Below are 13,260 nucleotides of genomic sequence, written 5' to 3' on the forward strand. Positions count from 1 at the left end.
ACTTTCTTCAAATACAAGGGGTAGCCATGGGCATTCACATGGGTCCCAGCTACGCCTGCCTTTTTGTCGGCTGTCTATATTCCAAGCATACATTGGTGTCCGTCTCCCATTCTTCCTACACTATATTGATGCTGCCAGTCGACTTCATCAACTTTGCCTCCAACTTCCACCCAGCCCTCAAATTTACCTGGTCCATTTAGATTAGATTAGATTTTGAGGACACTCAGTCCTGGTTTATTATCATTTAGAAATGCATGCATTAAGAAATGATACAATGTTCCTCCAGTATGATATCACAGAAACACAGGACAGACCAAGACTAAAACTGACAAAAATCACATAATTATAACATATAGTTACAACAGTGCAAAGCAATACCGTAATTTGATAAAGAGCAGACCATGGGCACGGAAAAAAAAGTCTTAAAGTCCCGATAGCCCATCATCTGATGCAGGCGGTAGAAGGGAGAAACACTCCCTGCCATGAACCTCCAGCGCTGCAAACTTGCTGATGCAGCACCCGACCAGAGCTGACTCTGAGTCCGTCCGAAAACTTAGAGCCTCCGACCAGCCCTCTGACACCGAGCATCATCTCTGCCGAGCGCTTCGACCCTGCCCCGGCCGCCGAGCTACGAACAAAGCTTATCTACTGATGTCTGTTATAAACCCACAGACTCTCACAGCTAGCTGGATATTACCTCTTCCCATTATTACCTGTATAAACACCATACCCTTCTTCTCATTTCCAACGTCTCCACTGCATCTGCTCTCAGGATGAGGCTTTTCATTCCAGAACAAAGGAGATATCATCCTTCAAAGAAAGGGGCTTTCCTTCCTCCACCATTAATGCTTCTCTCAACTGGATCTCTTCTATTTCACGCACGTCTGCTCTTACCCCATTCTCCTGCCACCCTACTAGGGAAAGGGTTTCTCTTGTCCTCACCTACCATCCCACCAGCCTCCGGGTCCAGCACATAATTTTCCGTAACTTCTGCCATCTCCAACAGGATTCCACCACCAAGCACGTCTTTCCCACCCCACCACTTTCTGCTTTCCATAGGGATTGCTCCCTAAATGACTCCCTTATCCACTCATCCTTCCCCACTGATCTCCCTCACACTTATCCTTACAAGTGGAACAAGTGCTACACTTGCCCCTACCCCTCCTCCCTCACTACCATTCAGGGTCCCAAATAGTCCTTCCAGTTGAGGCAATACTTCCCCTGTGAGTCTGGTGGGGTCATATACTGTGTCCGGTGCTCCTGTTGTGGCCTCCTGTACATTGGTGAGACCTGACGGAGATTGGGAGACTGTTTCGCTGAGCACCTACGCTCTATATGCCAGAAGAAGTGGCATCTGCCAGTGGCCACCCATTTTATTTCCATTTCCCATTCCGATATGTCAATCCATGGCCCCCATTACTGTCGCGACGAGACCACGACAGTTGGAGAAACAACATCCTATGTTCCGTCTGGGTAGTCTCCAAATTGATGGCATGAACATCGATTTCTCGTACTTACAGAAATTGCCCCCTACCCCGCCTTCACCATTCCCCATCCCCTTTTCCCTCTCTCACCTTATCTCATTGCCTGCCCAGCGCTTCCCTCTGATGTTCCTCCCCCTTTTTCTTTCTCCCATGGCCTTCTGTCTTCTCCTATCATATTCCCCCTTCTGCAGCCCTGTATCTCTTTCACCAATCAACTTCCCAGCTCCTTACTTCATCTCTCCCCCTCCCGGTTTCATCTATCACTTTGAGTTTCTCTCTCCTCTCCCACTCCTTTTAAATCTATTCCTCATCTTCTTTTCTCCAGCCCTGCCAAAGGGTCTCAGCCTGAAACATCAACTGTATTTTTTTCCATAGACGCTACCTGGCCCACTGAGTTCCACCGGCATTTTGTGTGTGTTGCTTGCACACTGTTCATACAGATCAGATCATTACACAGTGCATTGAGATAGATCAAGGTAAGACAATAGCTAACAGAATGCAGAATAAAAAGTGTAACAGCTACCAAAGTAGTGCAGCACTGGTAAACAATAAAGGGCAAGATGATAACGAGGTAGATTATGAGGCCAAGAGTCTATCTTATCATCCATCAGGTCCATTCAACGCTGGTTTAGAAGCTGTCCTTGAGCCTGTTGGTAGGTGCTTTCAGGCTTTTGTATCTTCTGTCCGATTGGAGGGAGAGTAGAGAGGACGTCCAGGGTGGGTGGGGTCTTTGATTATGCTGGCTGCTTCACTGAGGCAGCATGAACTGCAGGCAGACTGCATTGAGGGGAGGCTGGTTTTGTGATGTGCTGAGCTGTGTCCACAACTGTCTACAGTTTCTTGAAGCCATGTGCAGAGCAGTTGCCATTTCAACAGCTTACATCTTTACAATTAGATTTCTGTCTCAGATTAATATGTGTTGTATTCTATTTGTCATTTAAAAACTAGCTCTTTGATTGTAATTGCCGATCATCGCCAAATCTAACATTTAGAAGTTAGGAAAACTTAAGACTGTGCTGCTCAAAGCCCCAGGTTTTGGAAGATTCTCACTGAAGTTTGTAATGCAATACCCCCATTGCCCATCTTAGATTTAATAGCAGCACACAAAAAGTTTGCTGAGTAAACTTGGTCTAAACATATTCAGGAGGGAATATATACCAGAGGGAGAAGCAGCACCTTGAGAGAGAGGGAGGCGAAGTACCTAACATGTTAAAAGTTCTAGACAAACAGAGAGGCAAAATTTGACAGTGCACTTTGAAGCATAGTCATTGATTTCATTTTTGAAACATGACAGCCAAACATGACAGAAAACACCCACAACAGGATATTGTCCTGATATAATTTGATAGTTTTGATTGAGGTATAATTATTGTCCTGTTACGTCCTTGTTGGATAAGTTGAGTTAAAATTGCAACACAGTTTTCCCCGTTTTCTTCCCCACCCATTTGCAGGCTTTCTATCAGGTTGATTATCACTGACATATGTCATTAACTTGTCAGTACAGTGCAAGGCTCAAAGATTACTATAAATTACAAACATAAATAATTAGTGCAAAATATAAATAATGAGGTAGCATTCATGGGTTCATGGACTGTTCAGAAATCTGTTGACAGAGAGGAAAAAGCTGTTGCTAAAATATTTGTGTGTGGGTCTTCAGGCTTCTGAATCTCCTCCTAGATTCGTCTCCGAAATGAGGAAGATTTTTCAAAAGCCCATTTGTGGTAAGGACGCCGCTAGGCGCCTACTGACTCTGTCAGGGCTCGCGAAGCGTAGCTGAATACTTTACCGAGTTCCGAACATGGACATGTCCAAGTCTTGAAAGATATTGGAAGAAGGTATTCCAAATTTCTCGGTACTTTTTAATGTAAATTTTAAGCCTGACCCTTTGACTGCCCTATTCCGTGTTTTTGGAGGAAAAGATATTATTATGGAGACATCTGATTTGCACATTTTGGCATTTACTTCTCATACAGCTAGGAGGGCAAACTTGTTTAAATGGAAGGATGTCGTTCTGCCTACTCACGCTCAATGGTTACGTGATGTTATGTCATACTTCAATTTAGAGAAGATCCATTGTTCAATTTCTGAATCTAGCCATGACTTTCACACATTGTAGGGACCATTTTTGAACTATTTTCAAAATCTTTGATTTGTTGTTAAAGTACAGATGTTGGCTAATAACATATTTCACCATATGGTAAGGATTTTTTTTTCCTTCTTTCTTTCTTTACCAAGCAGCTTTGATCTTGGTAGTGGGTTTAGATTTTTTTCTGTATAATAATAAAATTATCATATTTAATAGCAAGTAAACATTCAAAAATAGCGAGCAACTTAATTTAAATAGTGATATTCACTGAAAAAAACCATATTGTGACGCTCGGTGGGGGGGGGGCGGGGTGTGGAGGGGACCTGGTCTACAGCCCGCCCTTGCATTTCTAATGACCAGTACTGTTTCTTGTTCTTGTGTTAAAATGCTTTTGTGGGATTATGTTGGAAAATTCCAGTTCATTTATTGTTACATTTTAGCTTGGGTTTTACAGTTATTTGCTTCTGTATTTGTGGGTCACCCTAACTGTAACCGGGGTGTCTGATGATCACTTTTCCCTGTTTGTATGAGATTGGTTGGGTTCAGTCTGCAGGTCATGGTGCCCAGCCTGTTTTGTGGTTATCACAATACAACGGTTGGTGAATTAAAGAGTATCCTCGTCTGTCATTATGGACCAAATGCTCACCACGTTGGTGTCAGGAGTGGGATGTGAGATTAAAGAGCTACGATGTCGGATAGAGTGCCTGAAGGCCTGGGGAGTAAGACGAGGGACCGAGCAGTATGCCTCCTCCGCACCCATGCGCAGGAGTCACGAAGACGAGACCCGGAGGGAGAACCTGGGAAGTGAGCATTGTGCCTTCCCAGGGAGCCGCGATGGAACGAGCGTACCCAGGCACCCCAACCCGAGGGAAGAGAGCGGAGTGCATCACTCCCCTCCATAGCAAACCACACCAGAGAACCCAAGACGCCGTAGACATGGGAGGATGGGCACCATGGCAGACGCCAGTGCAGCAGGAGGAAGATCAAAGGGCCTTGATGATTTGTGCCTCAAGGTCTACTCTGAAACTCCCCAGATACAATGGCAGCAACCGCCTGGAGCCTCATCTGGCGCAAGTCAAACTTGCCACATGGCACAATGGGTTGAGCCCCACCGAGATGTCAATATACCTTGCTTTGTCACTGCAGGGAGATGCTCTGTGGGCCCTCTTCAACCTAACGCCGGTGGAGCAGCATGACTACAGTGCTCTCATCGTGGCGCTGGAGCAGCATTTCGAGCAGAGGCCATTGGCGGGAGCAATGAGGGAAGAGCTGTGCAGCAGGGAGCGCTGTATGGTAGAAAACCTGGGGGCAATTGCAGCAAATCTCCACTACTGTGCTCGGCGTGGCTACCCGAGCTCCCTCCTATGGCCCAGGAAGAGCTTGCCCTCCACATCTTTGTAAAGGCGATGATGTTGGAGCACCTTTGGCAGGATGTTCGGCTAATGTCGCCGTCATTGCTGGACGAGGTGGAGAGGGCAGAAGCAATTTTAGCCCCCAAGGTATTGCAATGTTGCCCCTCATGCAACGAGGGTGAGCAAGAAACTGACGAGGAGAAGCCCGTGAGGCAGGTCCAACCAGCGCTGTGCCAACCCTGCCGCAGGCAATGAAACGATATTTGCTGCCGGTGCAGTGAGGCAGGTCATTTGGCCTGGGACTGCCCCATACCAGTACCATGCCATAGCTCAGAGCAGCCATTGGGAAATGCCTTGTGGAGAGCGCCGCCCGAATCCTCCAGTAGAATCCCTCTATTGTTGCCCCTCCGGGTGGGTCAGCTCCAGGAAGCAGACACAGCAGGGGCAACATCCACCACTGGTTTCACAGCGGCCCGCGGCAGTGCAGCATACCAGGCAGCGGCCCAACGCAACACAGCTGAACCAGGGACAAGATGCAGTGACAGCGCTTCAGGTGACAGCCAGCGAGCACCTCCCCACCAGGGAGCAGCAGCTGTGCAGCCGACAGCTGAGCGATCCCGTGCTGGCCAGGGTGAGGGAATGGCTGAGTGTGAGACGACGGCCGGAGAGGGCAGAAGTCTGCCCTCTGATCCCAGAGACCAAAGCCCTATACTCTCAGTAGGGAATGTTGAGGTGCGTGACGGGTTGGTGTTCCGGCGGTGACAGTTGTCCGATGATGGCAGACATCTCTTACAGCTGGTCGTCCCTTGGGGGCTCGAAGCCATGGTGCTGCAGTCGGTGCACGGGCTGGTGGGAGTCGGCCATTTCGCAGTTGCAAAGACGTTGGGCAGGCTGCGTGAACACTTCTACTGGCCCGGGTGCAGGCAGGACCTGGAGATGTTCGTGCACTGTTGCGACACTTGCACGTCCCAGAAGGAGCCAAGCCGCCAGCTGAGGGTGCCAGTGCAGCAGTACATGGTCGGGGCCCCAGTATGCGTCTACTGCTCTTCACGGAAGAAAGGACCATCTCCCAGGCACTGGAAGGGCTGGGAGAGGTGCTCAAACTCAGCTCTGATGTGCTATATCGGGTACGGTTGCCTGAGCGGCAGAAGGCAGTGGTGCTACACCAGGACCTGCTGACACCGTGTCAGCCCTTGGCTACCACTAACCTATTGAGGCTAAGGGAAGGAATTGACACTGGGTGCCTGCCTCATACAAACAGGTGTCAGTGTCCACACCCACCAGAGCTTTTGGACTTTGTTATGGATTCCGGGGTTGCCAGGGATGGCTGACCTGACCCCTCGGGTAGGGACAGTGTGATGATCGGGGGAGGGGGGGGAGAATGAGGGTGTGGTCGACAGCCCACCCCTGCATTTCTGATGACCAGTACTGTTTATTGTTCTTATTTATTTATTCTCTGGTGTGTCCATGCGTGCGTCCGTGATGAAGTGTTTTTCATGGCTTTTACAAGGCGCAGAGCGGGAGAGACTGTGTGGTGTGCCACTCTTCACACAGACATTTTCGCAGGGGTGGGCAGAACCATGAAACAAGGTTGAAGCCGACTAGAACCAAGAAGAAGGTGACCCAAACACGAGGAAATCTGCAGATGCTGGAAATTCAAGCAACACACACAAAATGCTGGTGGAATGCAGCAGGCCAGGCAGCATCTATAAGAAGAAGTGCATTTTGGGCCCAGACCCTTCGTCAGGACTAACTGAAAGAAGAAATAGTAAGAGATTTGAAAGTGGGAGGGGGAGGGGGAGGGGGAGATCCAAAATGATAGGAGAAGACACGAGGGGGAGTGATGAAGCTAAGAGCTGGAAAGTTGACTGGCAAGGGGGATACAGAGCTGGAGAAGGGAGAGGATCATGGGACGGGAGGCCTGGGGAGAAAATGGGGGAAGGGAAAAATAGTAAATAAGTAAATAAATAAGGGATGGGCTAAGAAGGGAAGGAGGGGCATTAACGGAAGTTAGAGAAATCAATGTTCAAAAGAAGGTGACCCAGGTAGGTCAGGTGAATTTGAGCCAATGGGATGCAGATTTATCACTTCAACTGATGAGGAACATCAAAAGTCAGGAGCTCCAAATACATGGGGATGAAAACTCTCCAGCAACCAGAGACACTGCAGATGAGGACTTCACAGATACAAGAAGATTGGGATCACGAGGTATGCCTGGCCAGCGTAGACTCCTTTCCTGGGAAATACCTTTTCTCATCATTGACTATTCATTGAAGATCAAAGATTGTAAAGGAGTGCACACAGGCAGTTAGCTTGTGAACACGTGTTTTTAGTTGAGACAATAAAAAGTTACTTGTTGGTAAATACATATTCTCTCTGCCTCTCTAATCATTATGACAAGGAGTGATTCTTGTAACGCAGTTAATAAAAATTGCAGCACACATTTTTTCTTAGCAAGAATGAATGGTTGAGTTTAAACAAAAAGGCAGTAAAAGAACAAACTCACAGGTTCATAAACATCGAGTACCAGATGATAATGATCATAAATTTAAAAAAAGCAGAAATGGCTACCTATATCAGAAAGATACTGTAGACACATTCCATTCCACAACAAATAACAGGAATATGTATACTTAGTGAATTGAGCCGTATTGAAAGCACATGAGACAGCCAATGAGAAAAAAAACTACCAGTTTTGCTAAGAGCATTGGGCAGAAAAGCATACAGTTTGCTTAGAAGTTTAACTGCTCCAAACAAAACAGGCAAAATGAGCTTTAATGATATCATGAAAGTAATGCAGGAATATTTAGAACCAAAACCATTGTTGATTTCAGGATGCTTTAGGTTTCATAAGCGGGAGTCCCATCTCAGCTTAAGTGGCTGAATTGAAAAGATTGTTTGAGCATTGTCAGTTCAGTCATGGGCTTAATGGTGCATAGAGAGATCATTTAGTTTGCGGAATCTTACAAAAAGCATTCCAAAACTGCTCCTAACTGAAACATAACCTACATTTAAAAGAGCAGTTAAAATTGCTGTATCAATGGATGAAATTGAGGTGCAGTCAGGAATGAAAGTGAATGTGAACAAAACAGCAACATCTAAACAGAAACCAGCCTGCCGAACAAATTGTGTTTAAGGTGGAACTTGAATAAATTGCAACAAAGTAGGACACATATAAAGAGAACGTCAGACAGACAAAAATAATTGGACTGCACAGGGAAGAATAAAAGATAAAAAGTCAAGTTGCAATTTCAAAAAGAGTTTTAAACTGCATGTTATTGATGAAAAATAAATAATGTACGACAGGACTGAAGCCTTGAGATTTACCATGTGAAGGCTAACAAGAAGTAGACACCCAGGATGTGAATTGGTAGAAAGGCTCTGACAAGGAAAAAGGAATTGGCATGGAGAGGTACAGACAGTTGAGATTGTGTATCCCTAAAGGAGCACAGGGAACGCAGGAGTACACTGAAGAATTAGAAAGGCAATAGATGTGGTCTGCATGGTAGGCTGCTCTGGAAGATTATATTGCCTGGGAGAGTTGGCTAAAATGATACACAACTGGTTTGATGGTAGCAAGCAGAGCATTATGGTGGAAGGTTGTTTCTTACACTGAAGTATTTGACTACTGGTATGCAAGAGGGATGAGACCATTATTATTTGTTATCTATATCACTGATTTGGATTAGAATGTATAAAGCATGGTTTATAAGTTTGCCAATGAAACTAATAAAGGTGGCATTGCAGACAGTGAAGAAGGTTATCAAGAATTGCAGGAGTTTCTTGATTAGCTGGGTAACTGGGCTGAGGAATGCCAAATGGATTTCATTCAGTTAAGTGCGAGATGCTGTAGTTTTGAAAGGCAAATCGTGGTAGGTCTTTCACATTAAACTGTCAGGGCCCCGGACGATTTTGAGGACAGAGAGATTTTGGAGTTCACATTAAGACCCCCATCAGGACCACAAGTGCGCAGTAGAAGTAGTCAGTATAAAGATGTGAGGGGGGAATGGGTGAGTGAGGCAGCAGCTGGCAGACAATAGGTGAACCAGGAAGAGGAGATGGTGGAAAGACTAGAATGGAAAACCAATCCCCAGGAACGGATACAACTACAGAAAGTTGTGGATACAGCCCAGTCCATGACAGGCAAAGCCCTCCCCACCATTGTGCACATTGACATGGAGTGCGACCATAAGAAAACAGCAACCATTATCAAAGAACCCCACAATCCAGGCCATGCTGTCTTCACACTACTACTATTGTTGGGCAAGAGGAGGAGAAACCATAGGTCTGCACGACCAGGTTCAGGAAGTTATTACCTGACTACCATTAGGCTCCTGAACCAACACGGATAATTTCATTCACACACGCTGAACTGATTCTACACCCTGGACTCAATTACGAGCACTCTTTACAACTGATGTTCTCAGCATTATTTACTGCCTCTTTGCACAATTTTTCTTCTTTTCCACTTTGGTTGTTCGGCAGTCTTTGCTTTTATAGTTGATTCTGGTGAATTGGATCATCAGTTAATCAGGACAGCTGCATATTTGGGACAACTCTTAAAGAACAAAGACTAATCGAGAAAGTAGCTGGATCCCCTTCATTTATTTGGGACACTTTGCCACTTAATTGGGATAGGAGACTAGTGTCAGTCGCGTGCACTTGTGAGGCTGTTAAACACTACACTATGCCTAGAGCAAACAGTTTTTAAATAGTGTCAGTTACGTGTGTTGGTGTTCAAAAAGCATTGATTTTTGTCATTGATATTTGGCAAGAAATAAGCAATAAGAAAATTCAGAACTGTTTTGCTCACTGGTTTCAAGCCAGATATGACAATTTCACTACTGTTTTGCTCACTGGTTTCAAGCCAGATATGACAATTTCACTACTTCAACAAGTTAGGCACTATAAAGAATTTCACTGTATCAACAATCATTTTCAATGTTACAATGAAAATGAAGATTTGGAGGATGCAATCATCCAAAGAACTGTTTGAAGGCAGTCCATTATCAACACTGGGTATCTGCATTGATTTTGCTCATTTACAGTCAATCAAAAGACCAAGCTCAGGGAGATAGATGCTAAGTTAAACAGCAGGATCTCCAGGGTTGTAATCTCAGGACTGCTACCTGTGTCACGTGCTAGTGAGGCCAGAAATAGGAAGATTATACAGTTTAATACGTGGCTAAGGAGTTTGTGTAGGAGGGACAGCATAAGACTTTTGGATCATTGGGCTCTCTACCAAGGAAGGTGGGACCTGTACAGATGGGAAGGTTTGCACCTGAACTGGAGAGAGGCTAATATCCTTGCAGTAAGGTTTGTTAATGCTGCATGGTGGGTTTTAAACTATAGTTGCAGGGTGATGGGAACCAGAGTGCCAGAATGGTTAGATGAGAGGTTGTTGAGACAGATGTTGATAAGACTTCAGACAAAGCCAGGAATCAAAAGGTTGAGCATCGTGTGACTAGTGTCCTGCGCTGCATATATTCGAATACAAGAAGTAATGTAGGAAAGGCAGAGGAGCTCAGGGCCTGGATCAACATATGGAAATATGATATTGTAACCATTTGTGAGACATGCTTTCAGGAGGGTCATAACTGACACTAATATTCCCGGGTTCCTTTGTTTTAGATGCAACAGAGTGGGAGGGATAAAAGCAGGAGGGGTGGTTACCATTCGGGGAAAAAGTGACAGCAGTGCTCAGTCAGGACAGACTGGCGAACTTGTCTGGTGCAGCATTATGAGTGGAACTGAGAAGAGAGGTATGACCATGTTAATGGGGCTATATAAGAGACCACCTAATAGTCCGAGGGATTGAGAGGAACAGATTTGTAGAGAGATCGCAGACAGTTGCAAGAAAAATAAGGTTGCTATAGTAGGTGAATTTAACCTTCCACCTATTGTCTGGGACTCCCATACTGTAATAGTACAAGATGGGATAGAGTTTGTCAAATATGTTCAGGAAAGTTTCCTTACTCAGTATGTAGAAGTCCCTAGGAGTGTCACAATGGGGGCATTGGGAACAGACCCAAATGCAAGACACAGACACTGAAGTACGAGGAACAGGAACGGAGAAAACTAAATGACGGGACAGGACACAGACTAGGAGTAGGGTCAGGAACACAGACTAGGCTGGGGAAGCAGGGCCAGGATGAGGGGCTGGGAACAAGGAGCCTGGGTGCGGGCTCTGAGCCAGAGACTGGACAAGGACCCAGAAACTGGGTCTTGACTTGGGCTCGGACCCCAAAACCAGGCGAAGACGTGATGAGGCTTGGGTTCTTGGAGACCAGGCGAAGACTTGACAAGGCTCGGGTTCTTGGAGACCTGGGGTCTTGGAGACTAGATGAGGACACGACGGGGCAAGGGTACTTCGAGGCAACTCCTGGGCAGGATGTGGGACTCCACCCTATGGAGGCAAGGACAGGGAGGGATATACCCAACCGCAGGGTAACGGCAATCGGCCTGGCTTACCCGATGGAGGCAAGGGACAGGAAGGGAGCTAGGTCCGGGGTGGCTCCAAGACTCAAGGCGGCCGGTAACCTTGGCGGGATATGGAACAGCCAAATCCATATCTTGATGACTGCACTAGCCTTCCACCAGTTGGTTGCTCCAAGGGGAGACTGACGAGATGACCCAGCAACCACACCCGGAGTCCGGAGTCCGCGGACCGGACCATGAACCGGAATGTGTACTTCGGACCTGATTATGACAAGGAGAGAGTGTGCAGTACTTGATCTGCTATTAGGGAACGACACAGGGTAGGTGACAAAAATTTCTGTAGGGGAACACGTTGTATCTTTTGATCACAATGCCAAAAGCTTCAAAGTAAATAAGCAAAAACATATAAACATAAGAAACCTACAGCACAATGCAGGCCCTTTGGCCCACAATACTGTGCCAAACATGTACTTAATTTAGAAAGTCCCTAGGGTTACCCATAGCCCTCAGTTTTTCTGAGCTCCATGTACCTGTCCAAGAGTCTCTTAAAAGACCCTATCGTATCCGCCTCCACCACCGTCGCCGGCAGCCCATTCCACGCACTCACTCTCTCTGGGTAAAAATAATACCCCTGACATTTCCTCTGTCCCTACTGCCAAACACCTTAAAACTGTGCCCTCTCATGTTTGCCATTTCAGCCCTGGGAAAAAGACTCTAACTATCCACACAATTAATGCCTCTCATCATCTTATACACCTCTATCATGTCAACTTTCATCCTCCATCATTCCAAGGACAAAAGGCTGAGTTCATTCAACCTATTCTCATAAAGCATGCTCCCCAGTCCAGGCAATATCCTTGTAAATCTCCTCTGCACCCTATCTATGGTTTCCACATCTTTCCTGTAGTGGGGCGACCAGAACTGAGCACAGCACTCCAACTGGGATCTGACCAGGATCCTGTATAGCTGCAACATTACCTCTCGGCTCCTAAACTTAATCCTACAGTTGATGAAGGCCTTCTTAACCACACAATTTTGAGAGTACAACGCTTGTATGTGCTTGTCAGAATAAAAAGTAAAGACAACTGCTGTAGGGAATCTTTGTTTTCTAGAGATATTGAGGCCCTGGTTAAGGGAAAAAAAGGTGCATAGCAGGTAAATAGCAAGTTCACAAGGGTGATTTCAGGAATGAAAGGGTTATCGTACGAGGAACATTTGATGGCTCTGGGTCTGTACTCGCTGGAATTCAGAAAGATGAGGGTGGATCTCATTGAAATCTTTCGAACGTTGAAAGGCCTATAGAAAGTAGATGTGGAAAGGATGTTTCCCATGGTGGGAGAGGCTAGGACAAGAGGGCACAGCCTCAGGATAGAGGGGCACTCTTTCAAAACAGAGATGCAGAGAAATTTCTTTAGCCAAAGGGTGGTGAATTTCTGGAAGTTGTTGCCATATGCAGCGGTGGAAGCCAGGTCATTGGGTGTATTTAAGGCAGAGGTTGATTGGTTCTGGATTGGACATGGCATCAAAGGTTATGGGGAGAAGGCTGGGAACTAGGGTTGAGGAGGAGAAGGAAAAAGGATCAGCCATGATTGAATGGCAGAGCAAACTCAATGGGCCAAATGGCCTAATTCTGCTCCTATGTCTTATGGCCTTATGGTATAGGCAGGTAGGAACAATGAGGTGCTTATGGAGTATAAGAAATGCAAGAGGACACTTAAGAAAGAAATTAGGAGGGCTAAAGGAAGACATGAGGTTGTCCTAGCAGACAAGGTGAAGCATAATTCTAAGGGATTCTACAGGTATGTTAAGAGCAAAAGGATTACAAGGAACAAAGTTGCTCCTCTGGAAGATCAGAATGCAGCCAACAGAAACGGGGAAGATATTAAATGATCTTTTTGCA

The sequence above is a fragment of the Mobula birostris genome, chromosome 5, assembly GCF_030028105.1.
Source record: "Mobula birostris isolate sMobBir1 chromosome 5, sMobBir1.hap1, whole genome shotgun sequence".
In the NCBI taxonomy this organism is placed as follows: domain Eukaryota; kingdom Metazoa; phylum Chordata; class Chondrichthyes; order Myliobatiformes; family Myliobatidae; genus Mobula; species Mobula birostris.